Source organism: Castor canadensis, chromosome 9, assembly GCF_047511655.1.
Source record: "Castor canadensis chromosome 9, mCasCan1.hap1v2, whole genome shotgun sequence".
Classification (NCBI taxonomy): Eukaryota; Metazoa; Chordata; class Mammalia; order Rodentia; family Castoridae; genus Castor; species Castor canadensis.
In genome coordinates, this window is record NC_133394.1 from 114,068,174 (window position 1) to 114,095,398 (window position 27,225).

The 27,225-nt window shown below is 37.2% G+C and overlaps 1 protein-coding gene and 1 pseudogene across 5 annotated transcripts in view; both read left to right on the forward strand.

Annotated features, from left to right (window-relative positions):
* The window catches only part of Scfd2 (sec1 family domain containing 2), a 413,685-nt gene that overhangs the window by 210,998 nt on the left and 175,462 nt on the right, over positions 1–27,225 (forward strand). The window lies entirely within an intron of this gene.
* Positions 932–27,163, forward strand: LOC141410978 (large ribosomal subunit protein eL21-like; annotated as a pseudogene).

Here is a 27,225-nt window from a genome sequence, read left to right on the forward strand (position 1 = left end):
GGGGGAGAAATGACCCAAGCCTTGTATACACATATGAATAATAAAAGAAAAAAAAATTGGGTGTGGTGGGGCATACCTGTAATCTGGCTAATTGGGAGGTGTATGTAGGAGGACTGAGATCTGAGTCAGGCCTGGTCAAAAGCACAAAACCCTATTTGAAAAACAAACAAGGCAAAAAGGGCTAGGGGTGTGGTTGAAGTGATAGAGTGCTTGCCTAGCAAGTAAGTGCAAGGCCCTGACTTCAAATATCAATAGTTATAGCCAAAAAATTATTAACACCATGCCCTTGAAATTATTCCATAGCAGTTCATAGAGGGCTTTCTTATATTTTTAAGTTACATCTGCCCAGTAATTCATTGTATGAAGACATCATAGTTAACTCATCCATATCTCATGTTTGGAAATGTGGGCATTTTCCAATATTTATGATCGCAAATGATGTAATACATAGCCTTGTGCAGATGTGTTGGAAATGAATTTCTAGGTGGGTCGTTGTTATGGTATGCAGGGAAGAGTTTAATGCACATAGCTTCATTAAACATCACCAAATGCCTCTACCTAGGTAGTTTGCCTTCCCGCTAGTCATATATGAGAAGGCCTATTTACCTGCAACCTCACCAACAGACTGCATTATCGAGCTTTTGATTTTCTGCTACTTATGGATAAGAAATTATATCTTGATGTAGTTTTAGTATGAATTTCTTTTTTATGTGGTTGAAAATATTTTCATATTGTGGTGTAATTATATTTTGATGTGAATTGTCTACTCACATCTTTTGTCCATTTTTCTATAGTATTTGGTTTCTTTTTTACCAAATTTTAAAGTTGTTTATAAATTAAGAACATTTATTCTTGATGATATATTTGCAAATATTTTCTTCTAATTTATTTGTCTTATAAATTTTCTTATGGTGTTGTATTGTTTAATTTTTTTATATTGTCAGGTATACCAATCTTTTAAGAAATTATATTTGGATTTTGAGTTATTATTAGAAAGTTTTTTCTATCCTCATGCTTTTGAGGACTTTGTCCACTTAAAATTAATTTGTAGTTTTAGTTTTTAAATATCAGATCAGTTTGGAGTTTTTGTTTATGGATGGCATGAGGAATGGTGAAAACTTTTCATACCATTTGTTGAAAGGTCTACCTTTGCCTCCTGTACTAGAATAACTTGCATCTGTAGTCAGGTCTCTTTCTGGACTTGCTGCTCCATTTCATTGGTCTGTGCTCCACAGGATACCCCTTTAGTTGTAGTGAGTTTGTAGTGGTAGATTTTAATATCTGTGCTATGGCTCTTCTGCTCTCCCAGCCATTCCTTTTCATTGTTTTCCTAAATATTCTTGTTTAGTTATTTTTTGTGTGAATTTAAGGATGTAATAAAGTCAATTTGTCTATTTCCTCTATTTAAAAAGCCTGTTTTTCTTAAAATTGGGATTTCACAAAATGTTTGCATTGACTTAATGACAACAGGTATCTTTCAAGGATGTTCACACATCCTAACCCAGAACCAGAAATGTCATTCCATTTGTTCAAGTCTGCATTTGTGTTTTACAGTGGTGTTTTAATCATATAGGTTGAAACTTTTAAAAGTTTATTCCTAAGCGTTATCTTTGTTTCCCACTGTTATCCAAATGGGGGTTTCTCTACCATTATCTCTACCATTATTTTAAAGTATCTGTTTAAAAGAACTACTTAATACTTTTTTTTTCCATTTTAAGCAACTATCTCAGCACAGCCAGACTGTACTAGGATCAAAGATATTTCTTCCATGAGTAACTTCCTCTATATCAGTAGATAAGTTTAAAACGTCACACATGTTCTGTGAACCAGAATCTACTGGAACCCTTCATTATCTAGAATTTAAAAGATCAACTATTAGCAAATGAGAATATTATTCCAGAAACTCTGTGGTGGTTCTTTGGATGAGTGCAAGAGGAATGTTGTAACAAGGGTCAAAAAAGAGTTACAGGACCACAGAGAGACTTGCTATCCTCATAAGGACATCAACATCTTGAAGCACGGCTCTTTGACGACATAGGAGTGTCTAGCGTGGCCCCACAAATCCATGAGTCCTGAGCTCCTACAAACAAGTCCTTTTTATAGTGTGTAAATTAAGTACTTTTCCACAAAGACAGGATTGGTCGTTTCTCTTGTCTGTGGGAGCTACATTGCTTCAGTATAATCTTTGTGTTTGACGTTTTCTGTCTCCACTGAGGCATTTGAAGTTGTGCCAGAAGTGGAGATATTTTTTATACACTAATCTCACAGCTGTGGGTTTGCATGATTCATTCTGAAACACAGTAGAGGGATGTTGGTTATTTATGCAAAGGCTCTGAACATTTCCATAGTCATGAGATTATTATGGAATCCTTTTGTTTTACAGTTTATTTTCAACATTAGTATAGTTTACATACACTACAAAGGACAGCTACTTAAAAATACTAAAAAAGAAATCAAATTTTCAGGACCCAGAATAGTGCCAAAGTAAATCAGAAACTCATTCTAGATACTTGCTGGGTTTGGACTGAGGTTATGTAATTACACAGGGATCTGTACATCTGTTTACCCATCCCCACTCATTCGTTCCCTGTCCACATCTTATTCACACAGGGTGCTTGGTCAGAATACCTATGAAAGCATCCTTCAATATAATGCAATCCTAATAATCTTTCAATCCTGATTTATCGAAGACAATTAAATTTTGGTATTTAGCATGAATAAACAGTAATTTTGTTATGGCTAATTAAATGATTATATTAAGAAACCATTTCTCTCCCTACACATGTACATTTGTGCACATTGATTTAAATACTTGTATAGTTTATTTAGTCTTTCAGACCTGTGATGATACTTTTGACTAATGACTACAGGGCCATCATTAAGAATGTTCAGATTTTCAGAACTTAACAAATAATAAAAGATAACATTTGTCGTATACTTTTGAACTAGGCACTATTTCAAAGAATATACTTACTCTTCATAGAAGCCCCAATAATTAGTTGCTATTATCCTACATTGAACACATGAGGAAACTGATTCAAATTAAATAGCTTGCCAAGGTCCCCAAAGTTGTAAGTATTGGTAATTTATTTCCTGAGCTCTTAACCCCCACAGAAGTGAAAGCTAGGAGCTCTGGTTTCTAAAGCAACAGATAGTAGAGTGATAGCATTGTTATTTTCTTCACCAGGTCCCTGATATCACTCTGATTTCCTTTTAATTTGTTTGTTCCATCATTTATTGGTATTTCTGGCACCTTCAAACTAGTCTTTCCTTTGTAATTTCTACATCTACTGAAGTAGAATTATGTCCAATTCACTGTCATATCAAGTGTTTTATAAATATTTACATATTTTTTCATACTTTTCTAAAAAGTTGATAAACAAAACCCCTCAATAGATTGACATCCATTAGGGGAGATTTAATTAGGGAAATGGCCAATAATTGTGTGTTTGGTGGGCACAAGGTAAAAGGAGCATAATGATAACCTACTCTTTTCTATTTCAACTCTTTTCTATTTTGTGATTCCATGTAGAAAAACAGATTGCAGAAATAGCCCTATAGGTGAGCTTAATTATTTGGAAAGCTGGTGAAGACTTATGGTTTATAGTTTATGTATTCTGTCTCTCTCTTTCAGAGTCTGGCTCTGTAGCCCAGTGGGATGGTTAATCTTGATTGTCAACTTGCATTGGCTGAGAAATGATTGGAGGATTAGTAAAGCACACTTCTAGGAGTGTCTGTTAAGGTGTTTCCAGAGAGGATTGACAAGTGGGAGAGCAACTAAGGGGGAAAGACCAGCCCTGGATGTGAGGGACACTGTCCAATAGGCTGGTGGCCTGGATAGAATAAACAGGAGAAAGTCAGCAGCATAGACCTTCTGTCTCTATTTCCTGGCTGTGATGATGTGAGCTGCTCTGCTCTGCTATACATTCCCTGCCATGAAACTTCTGAATCGGCGAGCCAAAATAAGTTCTACCCTAAGTTGTTTATGTCCAGTATTTTGTCATAGCAATGAGAAAAGTAACTAATACACCCAGGCTGGCCTTATACTCAAGATCCTTCTACCTCAGCCTTCCAAAGTGCTGGGATTACAGGTGTGCACTCACTCTATTTGTGTATTTCCAACATTAATGTGAAGGTAGAAGTAATAGAACCAAACATAGTAGTACCTGTGTTCATTCACTTAAATATGGTTTTTGAGTGCTTACTGAGTATCAAGTGCTATTCTTGGTGTCTGGGATATATCAGTGAACAACACAGACAATAATCCCTTTCCCACATAGAGCCTACAGTTCAGCAGGAGGAGACATTAAATAAGCAATAAATGTAACACATGTGTGGATAGATGAGTAAATGACAGAATTTGTTAGAAGATGATAGAGGACTATGGGAAAAAGTAGTAGTGTGGTAGTTTAAGGGAGTTAATGAGATTACGAAAAAGTAACCGTATACTGTTAAGGGAAGCAGGGGCATGTGTGTGCTTGCACACATTTGTGTACACATGTGGGTAGTATTAAATAGAGATGCTAGGAAAGAGCTCATTCAGCTGAAAGATGGATGAGAGTAGTGTTGACAAGTTAGTTAGAGGATATTTGGGGAGAGAGTTTTCCAGGAAAAGGAACAGAACAAAGCTTCTAAGGCAGGAGTGAGTCTTGAACATTTAGGAAACAGAACGAGCATGATTGAGGAGGGTAATCATAGATCATGCAGAGTCTGTGGGCATTTTAAGGGCAGCAGTTTTTGCTTTTCTGTCCATCTATCACTATTTTTGAAATTTATTATCCTTTTATTTTACTAGGAGTACACTATGACATTTGCCAAAGTTCTTACAATGTATCATAGTTGAATGCACTCCCTCCACCATTTTCCTTTTTTTCCCCTTTCCCCCGTTCTTAGAATAGTTTCAACAGGTCTCACTTTTCCATATTCATACGTGAGTGTGTAATATTTCCATCATATTCACCTCCCACACCCTTTCCTTGTATCCTCCCTCCTTCCACTGGTACCAACCCCCAGACGAGGGCCTGTTTTACCTTCCTATCTTCCATTTTTGAAAAAAAAAGACATTTTTGTTTAAGATATCTTTACAGGGATTTTCATTATGGCATTTCCATTTATATATGTATCATATCCCAAATGGGATCATCCCCTCCATTTTTTTTTCCACCTTAGTTTCCTTCTTTTGGTGATTTCAACAAGTTTAAATATTCTATATTCATTCTTGTATAAAAAGTACATCAACCATATTCACCTTCTTAACTTCCTTCTTTTACCCTCCCCTTTCTGTTAGTGTCCTCCCTTAGTGTGACCTGTTTTTTATTCTTGACCTTCATTGTTCAGATGTCTGTTCATTGTTCAGTGGGATTTTTGGCTGGGTATTATCCCTGTACATGCATTGTACTTAAGTCAATATAACCACCCTCCACTGCACTTGCTCACCCTTTTCCCCTTGATATGTTTTTTAACAGTTTTCAGTGTGTTTCCTTTTAGAGAAAAAGAAGGGAAGAAAGGCAGTGAATAATAATGAAGTATATCACATCTGTGTAGGGAAAAGACACAGGGCTGCAGTTTTAATTCTAAGTGAAATATAGAGCATTGAGTATTTTAAGCAGAGATTATCTGAGATTATTTTAAAAGATCACATCATTTATTTTGTTGAGAAGACACTGAAGAGGGGCACAAGAGCAGAAGCATGGACCTCTGTTCAGAGGTTTCTGGAGTAATGTGGGTGAGAGGTAGTGGAGCCTAGAGCAGGATGGAATGGTGAAGAAGGCTAAATGAAATCAGATCCTCTCTGTATTTTGAAGGGCATTCTCTAGGGATTGACTGTAGACTGCATGTGGGCTCTCAGGGAAAGAAAAGTACCAAAGATGACGCTCAGGTTTTTGATCTGAACAACTTGAAACATTGGAGTTAAAGTCTGCTGGGAAGGGAGGAGGCTGTCTATGAGCAGGTTTTTGAGGGAAGAAAAACTGAGTTTGACATATCTGTTGGACATCCAAGGCAAAAAATTAAGAGTTGTTGGAATGTAAATGTTATGTAAGGAAATGATATCACCAAATGAGTGAGTATATAGGTAGAGAAGGAATACAGATCAAGAACTAAAATTAAATAGCAGGGGAAAAGCAAGGAAGCAGCAATGGAAATTGAGCAAGTGCAATAGGATCAGAACCAATAGAGGTGTTATCTTTAAAAGCAAAGTTAAGCTGTGTCATTGATGCTGCTGATAGGACAAGCAAGAAGAGGTCCAAGTTTTGACTACTGTATTTTGCAACATAGAGTTCATTTCTGATGTATGCAGTGGAGTTTCAGTGGAGTGAAGGGACAAAGCTTTGTGGGAGTGAACTTAAGAGATAACAGGGAAGAGGAATTTAAGACAGTGATTATGGACAAGTCTTAGTGACTTAGACTGTAAGGAGACCCAAGAAACAGGATGGTTGCTGAAGGGGAAAATGGAGTCAGTGAGTTTTTTAAAGGTAGAAGAAATAAAAACACATCATATGCTGATAGAAAAGATCCATGAGAGAGTAATAAATTGACAACACTGAAGGGAAAATAGAGCTCAACTATCTTATGAGCTGAATTGTGACCCTTCCAAATACATGTTAGTTTTAACCCTCAGTACTACAGGATGAGACTGTATTTGAGGAAGCTCCTTAAAGATGTTAATGTGAAATTAACAAGGTCATTCGAATGGGTCCTAATTCAAAATGGCAAGTATCCATAGGAGAAATTAGGATTCAGTTACATGTGACAACACAGGGAGAAGGTGACCATCTATAAGGCAAAAGGAGAGGACTTACAAACAAACAAAACACTCTATTGACACCTTGATCTAGAACTTCTACAATCCAGAATTGTGAGAAAATACACAATTGTTGAAGCTATCCAATCTGAGGTATTTGTTATGTCAGCCCTAGAAAACCAATACAAACTCCATGCTTGCATAGATAAAGGGATGGGTGAAATGCACCGCACCATGGAAGGACTAACTTTAATTAGAAGCAGGATGCCCTATAACAATCCCATTTACAAATAAGGAAATTGAGGCTCAAATAGGATGTGTGGCTCGTCTGAGGTTATAGTCCACTGATGCCAAAATTGGTCTCAAACTCAGTCCTTCTAATTCTAAGTCTCAGATTTCCTTCTCCTCAACCTAATTAAAGTATATAAATAATCTTAAAATGTGAAAGATAATTTTAATGTGAAATATGAGAGATAATTTCAAGGCTATTCATTTTTAGTCACATAGTTCAAAATCCAAAAGTTTAAAAATAACATACAGTTAACCAGTTTCCTTCCTTCCATCCTGCCCCACCTCAACCCATCACCCACTGTTATGCTTCCTGGAGACAATGGATGATACAATTTTTTGTAAAGATATCTTACACACACACACACACACACACACACACCAGTGCATCTACTTTTCTTCCCCATCCTTTTAAAATATAACTCATATCCGTCCTGTCTTCCTCGTATACTCACTTGATTTGCTCCCTTCCTACAGAGCAGCCTTGTAATCCACACATGTGAACAATACCTGTCATTCCCCAGTGGACTCTTTGTCGTATTTTTTTCCATAATGTCATTACCATCTTACATGCTATGTTTTTATTTTTATTATCTCTGGCCACCTGTACTCTGTTTTCCTTCTCTGTGATTTTGTCATTTTAAGATTATTACATCAGTGGGATCATACAGTAAGTGACCTCTTGAGGTTGGCTTTTTCTCCTCAAATGTCATTGAGATCTATCAAAGTTGTTTCATGTGTCAGTAGTTCCTTTGGTATCCTGTGTCTATCCTTTTTTTTCTGGTGAGCACTATGCCATGGAGTATACATATCAGTTTGTTTAGCTATTCATCTATTGATGGATGTGCAGGTTATTTCCAGGTGTTGGTTATTTCCGGTCCTTTTTGCTCTTGATTTTCCTTGAGAGCATAATTGTTGGGTTGTGAGATAAGTATATGATTGCTTTCTAAGTAAAGTTGCCAGACCATTTCATGAAGTGGCCACTTTACATTTCAACTAGAAAGATTAAGATGATTTCCCTTGTAAGATGTTGAAAAAATGAGAGATTTTTATTATGTGCTGTAGTATGTTTTGTCAGACATCTTGTAATGTCAACTCATTAGAGGCTGAAACTGTCTTTTGTCTCTGTACATATGCTTCTGGCACAAGTCCTGGTACACTGCAGTCTGTAAATGTTTGTTAAACCAAGCGGGAGTCTGTGGTACAATTTACATAATATGCCATATGATATCTTCTAACATAGCTTTTGTTCAATAGGATTTTTTTCATAAGTAACATTATGTTTTGATTTCAGTGTCTCATTTTCTGTTTAAAATCTTACAGTGATGATTTTGACTCTGAAGATTCATACTTCTTTAATTGTTGAATCATTGCATCTTTTAAGAGTTTGCTATCCCAGTAGAATGTAAACTAAAGGAATTATTTTTAAGGGAAAAACTCTAAGTCATTATAAATGGAAAATGAACATGACTTACAGTGTCTTAATGGAGAAGGTATGACATTGCTAAAATGATTTGAAAGTACCAGACTTGCTGGGCATGGTGATGCACTTCTGTAATCCCAGTACTCCAGAAGCTGAGACAGGAGGATTGTGAGTTCAAGTCCAGCCTGGGCTATATAGCGAGTTCCAGGCCTGCCTGAGCTACACTGGGAGACCCTGTCTCAAAAAGGAAGGAAGGAAGGTAGGAAGAAGGAGAGGAAGGGAGGGAGGGCAGAGCCATGCTATGCTTCAGAGTGCACTTCTTGTCTTGGGCATTCTCGCATCTGCCTGTGCTATATCACAGGTCACCCAAACAGTTTTCACAGGATTTAGGAGGAGCTTTAGGTTTCTAAATCTGCACTGTTGAGGGTTGAACTAAATTAATATTTTATAGACTGAAAAGTCAAAATTGATTTTTATTTAGCAATAAGATTTGTGTAGGCATCTCTAGAGGATTATGCAAATATTTTATAAGGTATTTTGAAGAGTCTGAATTGGGAGAGAATCACCAGAGAAAATACATGTATATTCAAATGATTTTTTTCAGTTTTTATATTCTTCTTAAAAGCATTTCCACTGGTATATAATAGTTGTGCAGGGGTTTTGTTGTGACATTGCCAAGTGTGAGTCACCATGCTTGGCTTCTTAATACCTTTTAAATAATTACTTTGAGTCTTTCTCCATACCATTCCAACATAGAGTTTACCTATTTTCCTCCTCATTAAGAGTTAATTCTTTATCCTTATGGGAGACAGCTCCCTTCCATCTTAGAAAACCCCAAAGCATTAATCTCTCCCGTTATAAACACCTTTTTAACTTTCTGTCCCTTAATTTCCCCTTTCTTGTAACAATCAGCAGAGGCACACACTCACCTCCCTTGAGCTTCACAAATCTGAGAGCTTTCCTTTTCATCTATGAATGACCATAATACCATAATATGAGGTTAGATGGCATAGCAACCATTTGTATACTTGCAACCTCAAATTAAACAGTGTGGCATGGCAGTTAGGAGTATGGTCTTGAGAGTCACATGACAAATCAGTGATGAGATTGTGCAGTGGCCAAGAGTAGAGAATCAGTGGTCAGGCAGACCTATATTTGAGCCACTTTTCCTGGACCATAACAGGACCCTTTACCTGAACTTCAGCTGTCTCCTGTAGAATGAGAATAGTGACAGCGCTTTATCTCCTTGGGCTGCTTCGAAGGTCAATACAGGTGAGCCTGCGTGCAATGCCTGGCACATCTCAGGCTCTGTAATTACTAGCTTTTAAGTTTAAACTCCATGGGGCCAGGATTTGGTCTGCTTTGTTTATTCCTGTATTTGCAGTACCTAAGATATTTGTAGATTCCCAAATATTTGCTGAGTAAGTGAGTGAATGGTTACTAAAGAAGACCGCTGCATAGTCAATAATCTTTCCTCATCCCAAGTCACAAAATATAGAAATTTTCACTCAAGCTCATTTCTTTCCTCTTACGTTAGGGCCTTGCATTTACTAGGCAAATGTTCTACCACTTGAGCCACCCCCCACACTCCCAGTGTCCTCTCCAGACCTTATGATTCTTCCCTATACCTTCTCTCACATGTTTATTCAGCCAGCACCAAGGCCCTAAGAACACAGAATGAAGAAGGCTGAGTCTGCACTCAAGGAGCTTTTGTCTTGTGAGGAGACAGAGCAGCTGCTGCCTGATGAGGCGCCTCCTCTGGTTATTGTTCAGTCTTCATCCTATCTCGTAGCATCTTCAGTGAGCTTAACACGTGCATTTTCTAAAAAGCATTGCCACGAATGATTTGAATCCAACAGAAAGTCCAACTGTTTTGTGGGAAGATGTTTGTTTTGGGTTCTTATTTTTTGTTTTGTTGCCAAAACAGTTTTCACTTGTCATCTGCTTTTTGACTAGCTTCCAGAAGAATTGCAGATACAAAGCAACAGATGGCTGGGAAGGCAGTTTCACAACATCCCCTGGGCCTAGTGAAATCCTGCTTGCCACCCAGACATCACAGTTCTTGACAAACCTTCAGAGCATCTCCAGCTTGTTTTTCATTGCAAAACTATACAGAGCTTGGAAATCACCATGGCATATTTTATTTTTACCAAAGTGAACTATGGCTGATGGAGCTCTCCATAGAAGAAGCAAATATGTCATACATATTGGCACAGATGTCTTTAAAATTAATGTTCTTTTAATGGTTGAGCATGTTTTGAAATTTCACAAGGGAAATATCTGTATATCTTTACAACTTTAAAAATGATTGCAAGCAAAGACGTTTTGTGGATTAATATTAGCAGTTAGTTCAGACACACACTCCAAAACTGTTTTTAAAATACGGAAATTCTACAAGAAGATAGACCATCTAGTGATGGTCCTAACTTCTCTCCACTGCAAAGAAATTGGTCAGATTTATTTTGGTACCTTTCTAAGCAATTTTTCCTAACTTGTGTAGAAAATAAAAGCCACTTTTGTTATGTGTCTTTTGACAAAATGAAACTGTGTTTTCTATATAATTTGTAATTTACCCACTTCATAGACACATCTCTTTTGTGACTATAGACTTAATTAGAATTTTGGACTTTTGTGCCAATAGAGGAATTGCAAGATGATTTGTTATTCAGTTTTTTTGTGAAATGAATAACCATAAAAGGACTTGTATTTAAATTTTAGTTACTTTTATCATAATGAAAAATTTGATAAAGAATTTTGTGGTTGAAAAATAAGCACAATTTGATTTTGTCAAAATTAACAGCTTTGCTTCAAACTCTTTGGAACCCTAAAAAGAAAGTGAAAAGATAACTCAAAGAATTGGAGAAAATATTCAAATTATATAACTAATGATCTTGTATTTAGGATATATAAAGAATTGTTAAAACTCAACAAGAACACTGACAAATAATTCAATTAAATATGAGCAAAGGGTTTTGTTAGAATTTGTCTTAGTCTGTTTTTGCTGCTATTACTAATTGTCATAGACTAGGTGGCTTATAAATAGCAAACTTTTTTTTCACAGTTCTGGAGGCTGGGAGGTCCTAGACCAAAGGCTGGGAGGTTCAGTGTCTGGTGAGGGCCTGATTATGGGTTCACAGATGGTGTCTTTTTGCCAAGTCCTCACATGGCAGAAGGGGAGAGGAGTTCTCTAGGGCTCTAATCCCACCAACCTACCTAATCACCTACCGAAGTCCTTACTTCTTAATACTACCACATTTGGGATTAGAACCTCAACATATGAATTTGGGGAGGACACAAACATTTGGTATATAGCATCCCACTATTGCTTCCCCCCAAATCATGTCCTTCTTACATACTAAAGACATTCATCATGTTCTAACAGCTCCCAAAGTCTTAACTCATTCCAGCATCTAAACTCTCAAGTCCAAAGTGTCACCCAAAATATCACCTCTATTAGATACAGGTAACATTCAAGGTATGATTCATCTTGATGCAAATTGCTCATCAGCTGTGAGCTTGTGAAACCAAACAAATTTTATGCTTCCCCCAAAACATAATGGTGGTACAGGCATATAATAGATAATTCTATTGCAAAGGGGAGAAATAGGAAAGAAGAAATGAGTAATGATAAGAAACTCCTTGAGATTTTAATGCTTGTGAATAATTTTCTTTGGCTTCATTCTCTGCCTTCCAGGGCTACTGGAGCAGAGATCTTGCCTCTGTAGCTTTACCAGATAAGACTTGGGTCCCCATGGCTTTGGATAGCCCTGTCCTCACAATTTTGGATAGAGGTCATCTGTCCTCCTAAAAATGAGGTGATAGCGCCCACTCTTTTGAAATCAAGGATGTAGCCTTGATGATCTCTGAATCTTCTCTTGTTTGGAGAATCACTTCTGGTTCTGTTGGGATGACTGACTCACAGTCTCCTTATCAGATGGTCTCTTTCCACACCCTTAGTTTTCTTTCCAATACTGATAGGCTGAGAATTTCACAAATCTTAATGTTCTGCTTCCTTTGTGCTTAAAATTCCATCTTTAAGCATTTATTTTTTCTTCCATTTTACTATAAACAGTGAGAAGGAGCTAAGCTTTCTTTTCAACATTTTGCTGTGAAATAGCTTCAACTAAATACAGGATACTCTGGAGATGTTGCAGGTTCACTTCTAGACCTTTGCAATGAAATGAATTCACAGTAAAGTGAGTCATGTGAAGGTTTTCAATTACCAGTGCAGATAAAAGTTATACTTATACTATACTATACTATACTGTACTCTATTAGGAGTAACACTGTATCTTAAGAAAATAACATGCATACCTAAATTAAAGAACACGTATTGCAAAAACATGCTATAGATCATCTGGCCCTTCAGCAAGTCTAATCTTTTTGCTGGTGGATGGTATGGCTTCGTGTTGATGGCTGCTGATTGATCAGGTGGTGGCTTCCTAAAAGTTGGGTTGCCTGTGGCAATTTCTTAAAATAAGACAACAGTGAAGCTCACTGATTTGATTGGCTCTTCTTTTCATGAAAGACAGTTCTACATCATGAGAAGATTTTTGATAGCATTTTACTCACAGTCCAATTTTTTTCAAAATTGGACTCAATTCTTTGAACTCCTGCTACTATTTTGTGAACTAAGTTTATGTACTATTCTAAATCATTTGCTGTTACTTCAACAGTGTTCTCAGCATTTTTACCAAGAGTAGATTCTACCTCAACAAAGTACTTTCTCCTCATCTGTAAGAAGAAACTTCTTATCCATTTATGTTTTAGATAAGATTGCAACCATTCAGTCACATCTTAAGCTCTACTTCTCATTCTTACTCTCTTGCTACTTTTACCACATCTGCAGTTACTTTCTCTACTGAAGTCCTGAACTGCTCAAAGTTATCCATGAGGGTTGGAATCAACATTTTGATCTTGTCCTGTGAATTATCAATGTTCTTCTTCATTGTCTTCTTTTTTTTGTTTTTTGTAAGCATTGGGAATTGAATTAAGGGCCTCGCACCTGTTAGGCAGGTGCTCTACCATTTGAGCCACTCCAAGTGTTGGTTATTTTTGAGATAGGTTCTCACTTTACGGCTGTGCTGGCCTGGACGTTGGGCCTCCTATTTGTGCTTCCCTGCATATCTGTGATGACAGGCATGTGCTCACTGTTGAGATGGGATCTCATGAGGTTTTTGCCTGGGCTGGCCTTGAACCCTGATCCTCCTAATCTCCGCCTCTCAAGTACCTAGGATTACAGTCTTGAGCCACTGCACTTGGCATACCACTGTTTTTAATGGCATCCAGAATGGTGAGTTTTTCTAGAAAAGTTTCAATTTACTGTGCTCAGATCCATCAGAAAAATCACTACCTATGATATCTATAACCTTATGAAATGTATTTCTTCTTTTCTTTGCAGGGCTAGGGTTCAAACTCAGCTCCTAATACATGCTAGACACATTCTCTACCACTGAGCTCTTGATTTTTTAATATAGAGTGTCACTATGTAGCTCAGGCTGACCTTGAACTTGCTCTATAATCTATGCTGTCTTCAAACACAATCCTTCTCTCTCTTCTCAGGTGCCAGGGTTATACATCCAGGTATGAAATGTATTTCTTAAATAATAAATTTGAAAGTCAAATCTACTCCTTGATCAATGGCTACATCATGGAAGCAACATGAATTTCATTGTATATCTCCACTAAGCCTCCTGGGTGTCCGTATGCATTGTCAATGAGCAGTAATATTTTTGAAAGGACTTTTTTTTTTTCTTGAGCACTAGGTCTCAACATTGGGCTTTAAATATTCACTGAGCCATGTTGTAAGCAGATGTGCTGCTATCCAGGCTTTGTTCCATTTACAGAGCACAGACGGAATAGAGTTGGTGTAATTCTTAAGGATCCTAGGATTTTTGGAGTGGGAAATGAGCAGTGATTTCAACTTAAGGTCTCCAACTGCATTAACTCCTAACAAAGAAACTCAGCCTGTCCTTAAAACTTTGAATCCAGGCATTGACTTCTCCCAGGCTGTGAAATCCTAGATAGCATCTTCTTCCAACAGAAGACTGGTCTATGCTGAAAATCTGTTGGTTAGTGTTGCCACCTTCATCAACTCTCCTGGCTAAACCTTCTAAATAACTTGCTACAGTTTCTACACCAATACTTGCTGCTTCACCTTACACTTTCCATGTTGTTGAGATGGCTTCTTTCCTTAAACTTCATGAACCAACCTCTGCTAGCTTAGAACTTTCCTTCTCCAGCTTCCTCACCTCTCTCAGCTTTCTCTGAACTGAAGAGAGTTAGGGCCTTTCTCTGGATTAGGCTTTGGTGTCAGGAAATGTTTTAGCTGGTTTTATTTTTATCCAAACCACTAAAACTTTCTCTATACCAGCAATAAGGTTTTTTCACTTTCTTACCATTTATGTGTTCATTTCCTTTAAGAACTTTTCCTTGTCCTTCACAACTTGGCTAACTCTGTAGCACAGGATGCCTAGCTTTTAGCCTGTCTTAGCTTTTGACATTCCTCCCTCACTAAGCTTAATCATCTCTAGCTTTTAATTTAAAGTGAGGGATGTGCAACTCTTCCTTTCACTTGAGCATTTAAAGACCATCGTGGGATTAAACGGCCAAATTTCACTATTGTGAATACAGAGGCCCCAAGGAGAGGAAAAGAACTGGAGGAATGGCTGGTCAATAGAGTAGACAGAACACACACACAACCTTTATCAATAAAACTCTCCATCTTATATGGGCAAGATCTGTTGCATCCCAAAATAATTACAATGGTAACATAAAAGATCACTCTAAAGATCTAATAATAACAAAAAGGTTGAAATGTTGTGAGGGTTACCAAAATATGACACAAAAATAAGAAGTGATGATATGCAGTTAGGAAAACAGAACTGGCACTGAGAGACTGGCTCAAAGAAGATTTGCCACACACCATAAGTTTGTAAAAATGACTATCTGTGGAGTTCAGTATAGTGAGGCACAATAAAATGAGATATGCCTGTATCATACCTTGAGGTATATATATATATATCCTATTGGTTCTATGGTTCTATTTGTATATATATATATTTATATATTTATAACATATATATATAGTGAAAGAGACAGGTAGACATTTATTTTAAGAGATTGACTTACGACATTATAGAGGCCAAGAAATCCTGCAACCTGTTATCTGTAAGCTGGAGGCCTTAGAAAAACAGTGGTGTAGGTCTGCTCCAAACCTGAAGACTGAGACTAGGGGAACTGATAGTATAAATCCCAATCCAAGTCTGAAGACCCAAGAATCTGGAGCACTGATGTCAAGCAGGACAAATTTGTTCTTCTGCCTTTTGTTCTTTCTATGACCATCCCTGTGATCTTTTTTACTCAGTCCATTGATTCAAATGCTAATATCTTCTGCAAAGGACCTCACAGACATGCCCAGAAATGTTTTACAAGCTCTCAGGGCCTCCCTTAGCCCAGTTAGTTGACACATAAGATTAACCATTCATTCTCCAAAGAAAATGAGCAATAAGTATGTGTGTGGAAAGATGTTCTGCTTCATTACCTCTGTGGAAATGCAGATTCAAACCACAAGGAGAAATTATTTCACACTCCCTATGATGGCTACAGTATTAATTTTAAAAAGGCACAATGACAAGTGTTAATGAGGATGTGGAGAAATTGGAGCCTTCATACATTGCTGGTAAGAATGTAAAATAGTACCTCTTTGGAAAATGGTCTGGCATTTCCTCAGAAAGTTACCAGATGACCTAGCAATTCTACTCCAAGGTGTTAACCCAGAAATTCCACTCCCATACCCAAGAGCACTGCGGATATATATTCACATAAAACCTGTACATAAATGTTAAGTTGTTATTAATCACAATAACCCCAAATTAGAAACAAGCCAGTGTTCATCAGCTGATAAATGGTTTAACAAAATGTTTTATATTCATACAGTATTCAGTCATGAAAATAGATGAAGTACTGACACATGCTACAACATGGATGAACCTTAAAAACATGCTAAATGAAAGAAGCAGAACACAAAAGGCTACATATTGTTTCATTTCATTTATATTAAATGTCAAGAATTGGCAAAGCTGTAGACAAGAAGGTGCGTGATTGCCAGTGGCTGGCAGAGGGGTGGAGAAAAAGTGGGGAAGGGAGAGAGAGTGATGAGGAATGACTGCCAGTGGGTCTGGGTTTAAGAGTGACTTGAATGTTCTGGAATTAGAAAGTGGTGGCAGTTGTACAACCTTGTGACTCTGATAAAATCCACTGAATATATCATTTATAAAGTGGTGATTTTTATTGTATGCAAATTGTCACAAATTTTAAAAATCAGTACAGAATAAGGCAAAACAAATGACAAGAAAAAAAATAAAAGCATTTTAAAAAGAAAAAAACAAAGAAAAATCAGCCCAGGAAACCAATAAAAATCAATTAATAATTTATAGTAATCTAGATATAACAGTGTAATAATAACAACAATGTGATTTCCCCCCTAATGTTTTAAAGGTAAAAAGTAGTTTGCCACAAGTAATTGAAATAATGTACCAGATAATCCCTAGTGCTGTGCTTATCTCAGTGTATTTCATCTAGGCTAAGATGCACTTTTTTCTTAATTTAACATCTTTGGGGTGTAACTTACACTTGAATGATGTCTTGGACATGATGAGCTACAGCAGTTGTGTTCTGTGTGTTACTTCAATGCCTTTGAGAGTGAGCAGTATTCCATACAAGAGTGACTTCGTATTCCCCAAAGGGCTGCTTATATTAAAATATCTGCCAGTACGCCCCCAGAGGTATGTTTATTTTAAGGTTTTTGAAACCAGGATGTTGACATATCTCCTAATTGCATAAAAATAGTTCTCAGAGGTTAAATGAAGGCTTCCCACACCCCCTCCCTGTCTTTTTGCATTATGCATATTAAGAATGATGGCCTTCCTCCATTTCTTTGTCCTTGGAGCTTATTCCCTTGTGTCACTTTGAGTCCTTTGAAGAAGTGGAAGCTTAATCAATTATTTTAAAGTCCTATTTCTACTGAATATGGTCATGGATACCTGTAATCTCAGGACTCTAGATACTGAAGGGGAAGGATGAGTTCAAGGCCAGCCTAGGCCAGCTATAGGCCAGCTATAGGCTGGCCTTGAACTTTTTTTGAGATCCTGCCTCAAAAAAAAAGTCCCGATCCTACATATGTTATTTTTATTTGAAACTTTTAATTTCTTCAATGTTTATATTATAGAGCATAATTTAATAGTTTTCCATTGCTATAACATTCTAATTATACTTACATATCCTATAATATAAAAAAGTTGAAGTTTTGCCCAAGTGTCTTCTCTAAGGCCTTTTGAACTAGAAAGTCTAAGGTTTCTGAGTGGAGGCTGGGCAGATGTTATTAATCCATGGTTTACAAAATGTTTATTTTACCCTCAAATGCAAACTGAACCTGGTTATTACAAATGGTCAAACTTCTTAAAAATCTAAACATAAGATGGGAACTCAGCAAACTTAGGATAAGCAGCAATTGTCAGCAGGAGTTGGGAGTGTTGGGCCATTTTCATTTTCAGAACATTTGGTCTGTGTGTTGATATCTTTTCCAAAGGCAGAGTGCCACTGGCATTACCTTTAAACAAATATGTTAATCCTTACCATGTGTCCATATGTGCAGTACAACTGGAACACCTAACTTCCCCTGTGAAGAAAGGAATTTCTTTATGTATATATTAAAATATATATTCATGCATATAAATTTTCTTATATATGTTTTCTGTATAGGATTTTTAGGTCAATGGTGATTTGTAATGGGGAGAGTGCCTTTTTTTTTTTTTTTTTGGTTGAGGACTGAAATTGGATAGTAATTCCAAGTGATAAAGCATGATGTAAATGAAATGGAGTATAAGCACTTAGGCAAGGCTCTGATGATCACTTTGCCAGGACGTAAATAATGGTAATTATTGAGTGCTTTGAACTTACTTTTCAGTTTGAATTCTCCTTTATAAAACGTCCACTGGGTCTTAGATGATCACCTGCACTGGACAGACTCTCCCCCTTTTCCAGCCCAGTTCTGATCCCTGCTGATGAAAAGGGGAGTAGTGTTCCAAGAGCAGGCTGAGGCAGGAGGTCAACAAACTCTCAGTGCTGCATTTGCCTAGTTCCTTCTGCCTAGGCTTACTGCCTAGCCTGTGAGGGGTACATAACCTAACGACAGGACATGTGAAAACCTATGGCGGATCCATGATACTGCTGTGTTCCTGTTTGATTTACATATTCTTTGTTCCATCTTAACCAGTATGGTGACTAATTTTGTGTGTCAATTTATGAGCTAAGGATGCCTAGAAAGCTGATGAAACATTATTTAAGGGTGTGTCTGTGAGGTTGTTTATAGAAGAGATGAACATTTCAGTTGGCAAACTGAGTAACAAAAACCATCCTCACCCTCTCCAATGGGAGTAGCCATCACCCAATTCATCAAAATTGCTCTCTGTTTGAGATAGATGTTTCAGTTCCTAGTTCTTGGACTTTCAGACTAACATCAGACACATACTTACATAGACAGCTCTGCCTTTCCCCATTATCAGGTCCTCAGACTCAGACTGATTTTTAAAAATACATTATCTATCTATGTATCTATGTGTCTATCTATCTATCTATCTATCTATCTATATATCTATCTATCTTCTGTTTCTCTGGAGGACCCTCATATACAAAGTGAATATGAATAAAAGAATGAAAGAATGGTCATAGGCCTTTGATGAATTGACCTTTTCTTAGTATATTAGTCTATATATGTGGATAAGAGTATGGATACTGGAATCAGACCACATAGATTCATATTCTAATTTGATTGTTTACTAACTGTCTGACTTTAGGTGAGTTAAACTATCTGTCTGTAGTGTAGAACTGGCAACTATACCTGATTATAGCATTCTTCTCATAATTAAGTGAAGTTATGTATGTGAACCACTTAGAACCCTGACAGTACCTAGAGTAAATACCCAAGGAAATGCCTCATAATTTGTTATAGAAGGTAGGACTTTAATTTAGACCCTATTGTTTAGAGAAGCACACAGGGCACAAAATAAAAATTAAAACCTTGGGAATATTTTCTCATTCAAATAAAGTTAATATCTTTAAAATTATGATTTATGCATCAAAATGAAATTTTAGAATTTGGCTTTGCCACAAGTTGTTCATTAATTAACTAATTATGGCTGCTCTCTTTCAATTTTAGAACTAAAATGGATTTTGACCTGTGCATGCTTTTCTTTTGAGTTATTTTCTATAAAAAAGAATAAATTAAGAATAAAAGGCAGTTTAGTATGAGCTTGGGAGATGTAATGATCTGGTTTTAAATTTTCATTCCATCATTTATTGCTTTGTGTTCCCAGGAGAGTGGTTACCTCCTCTGAGCCTCAGTTTCTTGTATGTAAAATGAGACTAAAGTGACAATTGACTTATCTTAGTATAATAAAAATGATGGTACTCAAAAAGCAACTCCTATAACTTTATCAATAACCAGTTTCTATTGACTATGCAAATGATTTAGAAAAAATGAACATGAATTGTGCTGGCTACTTTTTCATTGCTATAAACAACTGAAGGGAAGAAGGGTTCGTTTGGCTCACCATTTCAGTGGTTTAGGTCCAGTTGGCTGGATTCATTGCTTTGGGCCTGAGTTGAGGCAGAATATCATGGCAGCAGGAGTGTGTGACCCATGCTGGTCAGGAAGTGGCATGTCAGAAAGGGGCCAGATATTAGGTATATTTTTCTAGGGCACATATTCAGAAGCCTACCTCTTCCTACTTTCTACCACTTCTCAATAATGTCATCATATTATGAATTCATCAAATGATTAATCTTTTAACTAGGTCAGATCCCTCAGGAATCAATTACTTCCCAAAAAGCTATCAGTAGGCAACCAAACTTTTAACACATGAGCCTCTTGTTGGGGGAGACACTTCATATCCAAACTATGACAGAAACTTAAGATGGTTCCAGTGGTCTTGATCATATGACACTCCTAAATATGCTGGAACTTAAAAATGATCAGGGCTCACCAAGCTCATGTAGAATTTTGGCCTATAAAGTGAGACTTATCACAAGAAAAAGTGGTAAACATTTTAAATGTAAAATCCAATAAACAAGTGGCAATAGCTTAATAGCCAGGATTAGGCAAGGTGACCTAATAAATTTCATTTATCCTTTTAAAGAAATGTTCATGAGTCCAGGAAAGATAGGATAAGCTCTTATTACCGTAGAGACAATTGAACATTTGTCAAACTAGGGCACAGATATTCCTGGAGTTTCACATGATTTGCTGAGAAAACTTGAGGATGTGAGAAATGCAGAAGTGAAAATTAGATCCTAAAATTGAGATATGACTTGTCAAACACAGCCTAGCACTTAAAGAAAACATATTAAAGTTTTGAAAACACTGATCCAATGGTGGAAGTAATTGCATATAGAAAACTTCTGTTTTTAATGTTGTTATTTTTCCTGTCCAAACTATGAGATCTTAAAACTGAGTATGTTCAGTTAGGTTGGTAACCTACATATGTATCCCCACCCCAAACTAGATTATATCAGAAGAACAAAGGAAAGTCTTCCCGCTAGGAAGAAGCTATAAGATCTATGATTGCCCATTGGCTGCTCCAATGATACACATCTTATAGCCGAATCACATTCCTAGATCTTTTCTTGGCATACTTTGAGCAAGTCACAAAATTACTTCCAGTGTATTAAAATCAGTGCGACTACTAAGCCTGTTGTTTCCAGGTTCTACTCTGCTAAAAGAAGAAATAATTTGTTCTCAAAAAAAAGGGAAAAAGAGGGCAAAGGGGGAAAAGCATATTGGATAAACCCCAGTGCCACCAGCAGCTGTGTCTGGGCCAGTGTAGAGAAGTGCTGCGGAGGGGCCCCAGCACCCCGCTCATCACCATTTAAGCATTCATCAAGTTGGATGGAGACTTATATTTAAATGTTCAGAGTTGGCAGGTCCTTTTTCCCTCACAGCTTTTTAAATTCCTTCTTCTGCCACCGATTGGTCTATTCACTCCATTTTCCTCTTCATATTTCACTAGCACCTCTGCTCCTGACAGTTATGAGGACACAGGCCAGGCAGATATCAGCACGCTCGCTTAGCCCAGCCGTGGCTTGGGAACAAGTCTGACAAGAGCCAGGGAGCAGAGGCTTTGCATAAATAATGGCGTGTACTTGTCAGTGGTTTTGGCCCTTGCAGGATGGTAACATGTTTCCATACAGATGGGTCAGCTCTTGCCTGCCACTCTGTCTTTTGAACTTCCTGTTCGAGGGTATGGTTCTCATCAACCTTGATGCTATAGAGAACACCTACTTTATTAGATAGGATTTTTTTTTCAGCCAAAAGAAAATAGCAGAATGTTTTTGTATAAAAAAGGTTTCTTTAGAAAAGACTAGAAGGGGATGGTGTAAGCACCCCAGATGTCCATGTGGAAAGTTGTAACTGTGGTAGAAGCTCTCTCATAATGTATGAAAATTAAGATTGAGGAAAGCAACACTTTCTAGCTGCAGGCTTCATTAAATATCTTTAAGAAGTTATACCTTTGCTACAAAATTGTTTCTGCCTCTTTTTGTTTTTGTATATGACTCTGCACATATGTCATTTTGTCCACTCATGTTTAGAAATCTTTAGTCAGGAAAAACAATGTCTTCTGCCTTTTCTTTTCAGCATCTTGACTTCATTTTCAGAGCAATAATCCAAACACCATTCATAGGGTGAGCAGGGTTTGGAATGCTTGGTATGCTAGCCAGCAATACCAGATGGTACTTAATGCTGGGTTCAAAACATAGTGCTGGTAAATTACAGGGACAGGATCAGCCTTCTTAGGCACGTGACTATAATCCCAGCTACTTGGGATGTGGAGATCAGGAGGACTGTAGTTCAAGGCCAGCCTGGGCAAAAAGTTAGCAAGACTTGTCTGAAACAAACAAGTCTGAGTGATGGTACACATCTGTAATCCCAGATATGAAGGAAGCTCGACAGGAGGATCACAGTCTGAGGCCTGCCCAGGCAAAAATTCAAGAAAAGTAATCTAAAGCAAAAAGGGCTGCAGCTGTGGCTCAAGTGGGTCAAGTTTCATAAGTGTAAGGCCCTGAGTTCAAACTTCAGTACTGCCAAATGAAAAAAAAAAGAAAGGGGGCGGGGAAGAGGAGAAAGAGAGAGAGAGAGAAGGAAAAAGGATTGATGCTACATAAAAATGGAAAATGCTCTGGAACCCAGATACAGGAAGCCGGCAAGCCTAAGGGGAGCTAAAACATCTTTGTGCCTTCCCTCTCGTTCACTCAATCTCACTCCAGGACAGCTTCCTGTTTTGCATCTCTGTGTGTGCACATCTGCCTGTCCTCTTCCTTACAGACGATTATCTCCCTCAACCTCTGCTTCTTCATAAACTCAGTCATCAGAGGGCTTTGGTGTCTCTTAGAGCACTCTGTCTCTACTCTACATGCTCTTACCTTTCACTGCCCCGCAGCTAACCAGCACAACCTTTGCATCACCACTTCAAATTCCAAAGAAAGAGTCTGACTAATTCATCCCAGCCTATGGATTAGTTGGTCCCTCCCCCGACACACACAAACCACTATGCATCAAATATTTATTCTTTGCCAGGTCCTGGTTAAGAACTATACATGTGCTATCTCATGCAATTCCCAAGCATTTTATCTGCAACATCTAAATTAACATAGTCCTGCAAAATTAATATGTACCTAATAGGGTTCCTGAAAGGATAAAATTAGATAGTGTATGATCATGCAGCACAGAACCTGACCTGTAATGACATTCACAGTGGTATAAATGAATAAAGTCTTCCTGGATTAAAGGGAAAAGCTGTGAAGATCTGATTCTTACTGTGATTTTTGCAAGCCACTAAATCTCTGAAGTTTATACATTTATACTTCATTCGGTTATAAAAAATTATTGTTAATTTCTTTGGGTATGGTAGCATACCCAAACATGTTTTGTTTTAAACAGTCATTATCTTTTAAGTATATGTACTGAACTATTTGGGCTTCACTATGAAGTAATTTGAAAGAGGGTGGATAGAGATGAAAAAGACTGGCTATGAATTCTGTTAAAGTTATATCAGGAATTTCATTATACTATTCTTTCTAGCTTTGCATAGGTTGAAATTTCCCATCATATGAAATAAAAAATCAACAGAAGGAAATCTGATCCCAGAAGACTAACTCTAGTCATTTTTAATGCTATTTGAAGCAGTGTTAACTCACAATCTTTAGCTTCTATAACCGATCTTTGAGTTTTATGGGACTTGTATTTTTAATTACAAAAATAATGTGGGATAATTAGAAGTAATACAGTTAATCATTAGCCTCTACCAGCTCCTTTCCCCAATTCCTACCACTCTTGCAGTAATCACTATATCTTCTAGACTTTTTTGTGGTCATATGAACATTTATATGCATATGTAGGCTTGGTATTTTGTTTCAAATTTTTCTGTTACTTATTTATCACTTAGTTTCCTAATAAATCAAGGAACTCCCCCCCCCCCAGTAAATTTACATCATGGATTTAGCCAATTCTTTTTTTTTTTTTTTCAGTACTGGGGCTTGAATTCAAGGCCTTCACCTTGAGCCACTCTCCCAGCCCTATTTTTATGACAGGTTTTTTGAGATAGGGTCTCGTGAACTATTTGCCCGAGGTGGCTTCGAACCACAATCCTCCTGATCTCTGCCTCCTGAATAGCTAGGATTACAGGTGTGAGCCACTGGTGCCTAGCTAGATTTAGCCAATTCTTAAAAACAGTATATTCCATTTTCTATGGAGGTATAGGTTCAATTTCACCAACGATGGCTTAAACTATCATAGAAATTTCCTTTTGAAGTAACAGTTCAGATAGGAGAAGCCAAGTGTTCAATTTGCCATTGTGCTAGAGCCCCAGACTCTTTCTGATTTATTTCTCTGCAATTCCTGGGTTGTTGTGTTTATTCTCACAGGTCAGGATATCTCACTGTCACATCTCATTCTAGCCAATGGAAAGGGGACATGGGAAGAGACAGGAAAAAAGCTGAAATTTACTCCCAATGGCCATAACTAAAGGTTACAAATATTGCCTTCATTCTTACATGTCTCAAATTTAGTCACGTGGTTTCAGTCTTCCATTATTGAGAGATACTCAAGTTATTTTCCACTTATTTTGTCATTACAAATAAAGTTACATTAATATTCTTGTATATAGAGCCTATCTGCTTATACTAGTAATTTCATAGGATAGCTCCTCAAAAGTGCAGTTGCTATAAACTTACATTTTTATACATCATACTTAAACTCTTAAAGAAAATTTTGTAGTTGGATTCATATTTTATTGATAAAAATCATTAGCTACCTCTTGATGGCACTGTCTTATGCTCAGCAATCCTATTTTGATAATGTTGCCATGTTTGGACAATTATTTTAATGTCCTATTGTATTTCATTCTTATTTATAAAAGTTAGTGGTAAAAAAATGGAAGTTTTGTATTCATGAGATTGCTATTAGAATTTAATAGAATATAAATATTAAAGAACCTGAGATTTTGTCTCTTTTGTGTTCTCCTTTATTCCTGTTGCCTAAAAATATATCCCATGTAGGAAAAATGAAAGAACAAGTCTTATTGAAGCAAAATGGAAATGTTTAGGAGTGCTGTACAAATTTTTGAACTCAATTAGACACTGTCCTCAAACTGATTGCTTGAGTGATCATTTGTTAAAAAGAAGAAGAAAATTGACTAAAATGTATGAAATAGTAGAAAGGTGCATTGAAGAATGTGCAATATGCAATGATATGATTGAGAAGGATGGAAAATTATGCATTGAAAATATCATCAAAAATCACTCTAGAATTTGAAATGTCAGAAAGAGTTCATAGAATCATAGCTTTTTTTTTTTTTTTGTGGTACTGGGGCTTAAACTCAAGGCCTTCACCTTGAGCCACTCCACCAGCCCTATTTTTGTGAAGCGTTTTTCAAGATAGGGTCTCACAAACTATTTTCCTTGGCTGGCTTTGAACCATGATCCTCTTGATCTCTGTCTCCTGAGTAGCTAGGATTACAGACGTGAGCCACTGGTGTCCAGGTCAAATCATAGCATGTTGATGGGAGACAGCCTACCTAAGAGTTGTTTGCCAAGAAATTAAGGTGACTCAACATATTCATCATGGTGAAATATTTGAGATTAAGATAGTTAGGGCAATCACTGAAAAATCCCAATAAGGAAATCACAATTCTCAGTATTGAAATCATTCCTCTGTTACTTTAAATTATTCCATTCTTGAAGCTGCTCATCTTCATAAGGTACAGCATCAGGTCTGTTGGGTATCCCCAGCTCCTACCCTAGCCTAGTGCCTAACACATAGTGGGTGCCTAAGAAATGTTAAATGAGTATAAGAATGAATGTGTAGCAATTTAGTTTACATATGTTTGATGTTTATCTTAGTCAGTATTCTTTAGGTAGCAAGTAATAGAAACCCAACTCAGACCATCGTCATGAAGATGGTTTATGAGAAAGAGACTCAGCCCAATCAAAGGTCAGAAGCCAGAGCAGCCCTGGGCATCTTCAGGGACTAAAATAAGGGCCTGAATTGCAACAGGACTCTTTACCTCTCAGTTTCTGCCTCTTCTTATGTGTGAGTGCTGATGTATTGCACATGAGGTTTTTTTTAAAGAATCATATGCTAACATTTCACCACCAGAAGAGGAATTTTGGACTACCACCTTCAGTTATAAATGGAGCTGTGATAGAAGTACTTGTATTACTCTGCTTTGGGTTGGACATGTCACTAGAAGGAAGAGTGGTGGTGGTAGTGAAGCATCGCAATTAAGCAAATTGTTTTTGCCTTTCATAGTTTAATCATCTGCAAATTATATCATTTTCTTGTACAAAAAAAGTAGAAACAATTTTAACATAATTAAAAGTTATAATATATAAAAAATTTTAGTTATAGGAACAGAATCTCCCTTTTAGAACATAATTCTTACACTTAAGTTATATGCAGTTGTGCCTTTTGGCCGAAACCACCTTCTTGCAGTAGTTTGCCAAATGATGAATGCAAAGGGAAAGAGGAGATGAACCCAATATATGTTTTTTAGGCCTTTTAGGAAACATGGAGTTGTTTCTCTGGCTACACACATACAAATCTACAAGAAGGGTGATATTGTAAGTATCAAGGGAATAGGTACTGTTCAAAAAGGAATGCCCTACAAATGTTACCATAGCAGAACTGGAAGAGTCTACAGTGTCACCCAGCATGCTGTTGGCATTGTTGTGAACAAGAAAGTTAAGGGCAAGAGTCTTGCCGAGAGAATTCATGTGTGTATTGAGCATAGTAAGCACTCTAAGAACCGAGATGACTTCCTGAAATGCGGGAGGGAAAATGATCAGAAAAAGAAAGAAGCCAAAGAGAAAGAACCTGGGTTCAATTGAAGTACCAGCCTGCTTCTCCCAGAGAAGCCCACTTTGTGAGAACCATTGGGAAGAGGCTGAGCTGCTGGAACCCATTCCCTATGAATTCATGCATGATGAATGTAAAAGCATAAAACTCTGGACTGTAAAACATTTTTCTTAATTGAGTAGAAGTGTGGTATACTCTTCCCCCAAAGAAATATTTAAAGCAAAAAAAAGTTATATACAATTGCCTTTTCTTACATGTTAAGAATGATTTTTTTATTAGAAATAAGGGCAAAATAGTTTCTGCTGGGTATTGAGGGGGTGGAGAGGGAGGGGACGGAGGGGGTGGTAAGGGAGGGGGTGGAGG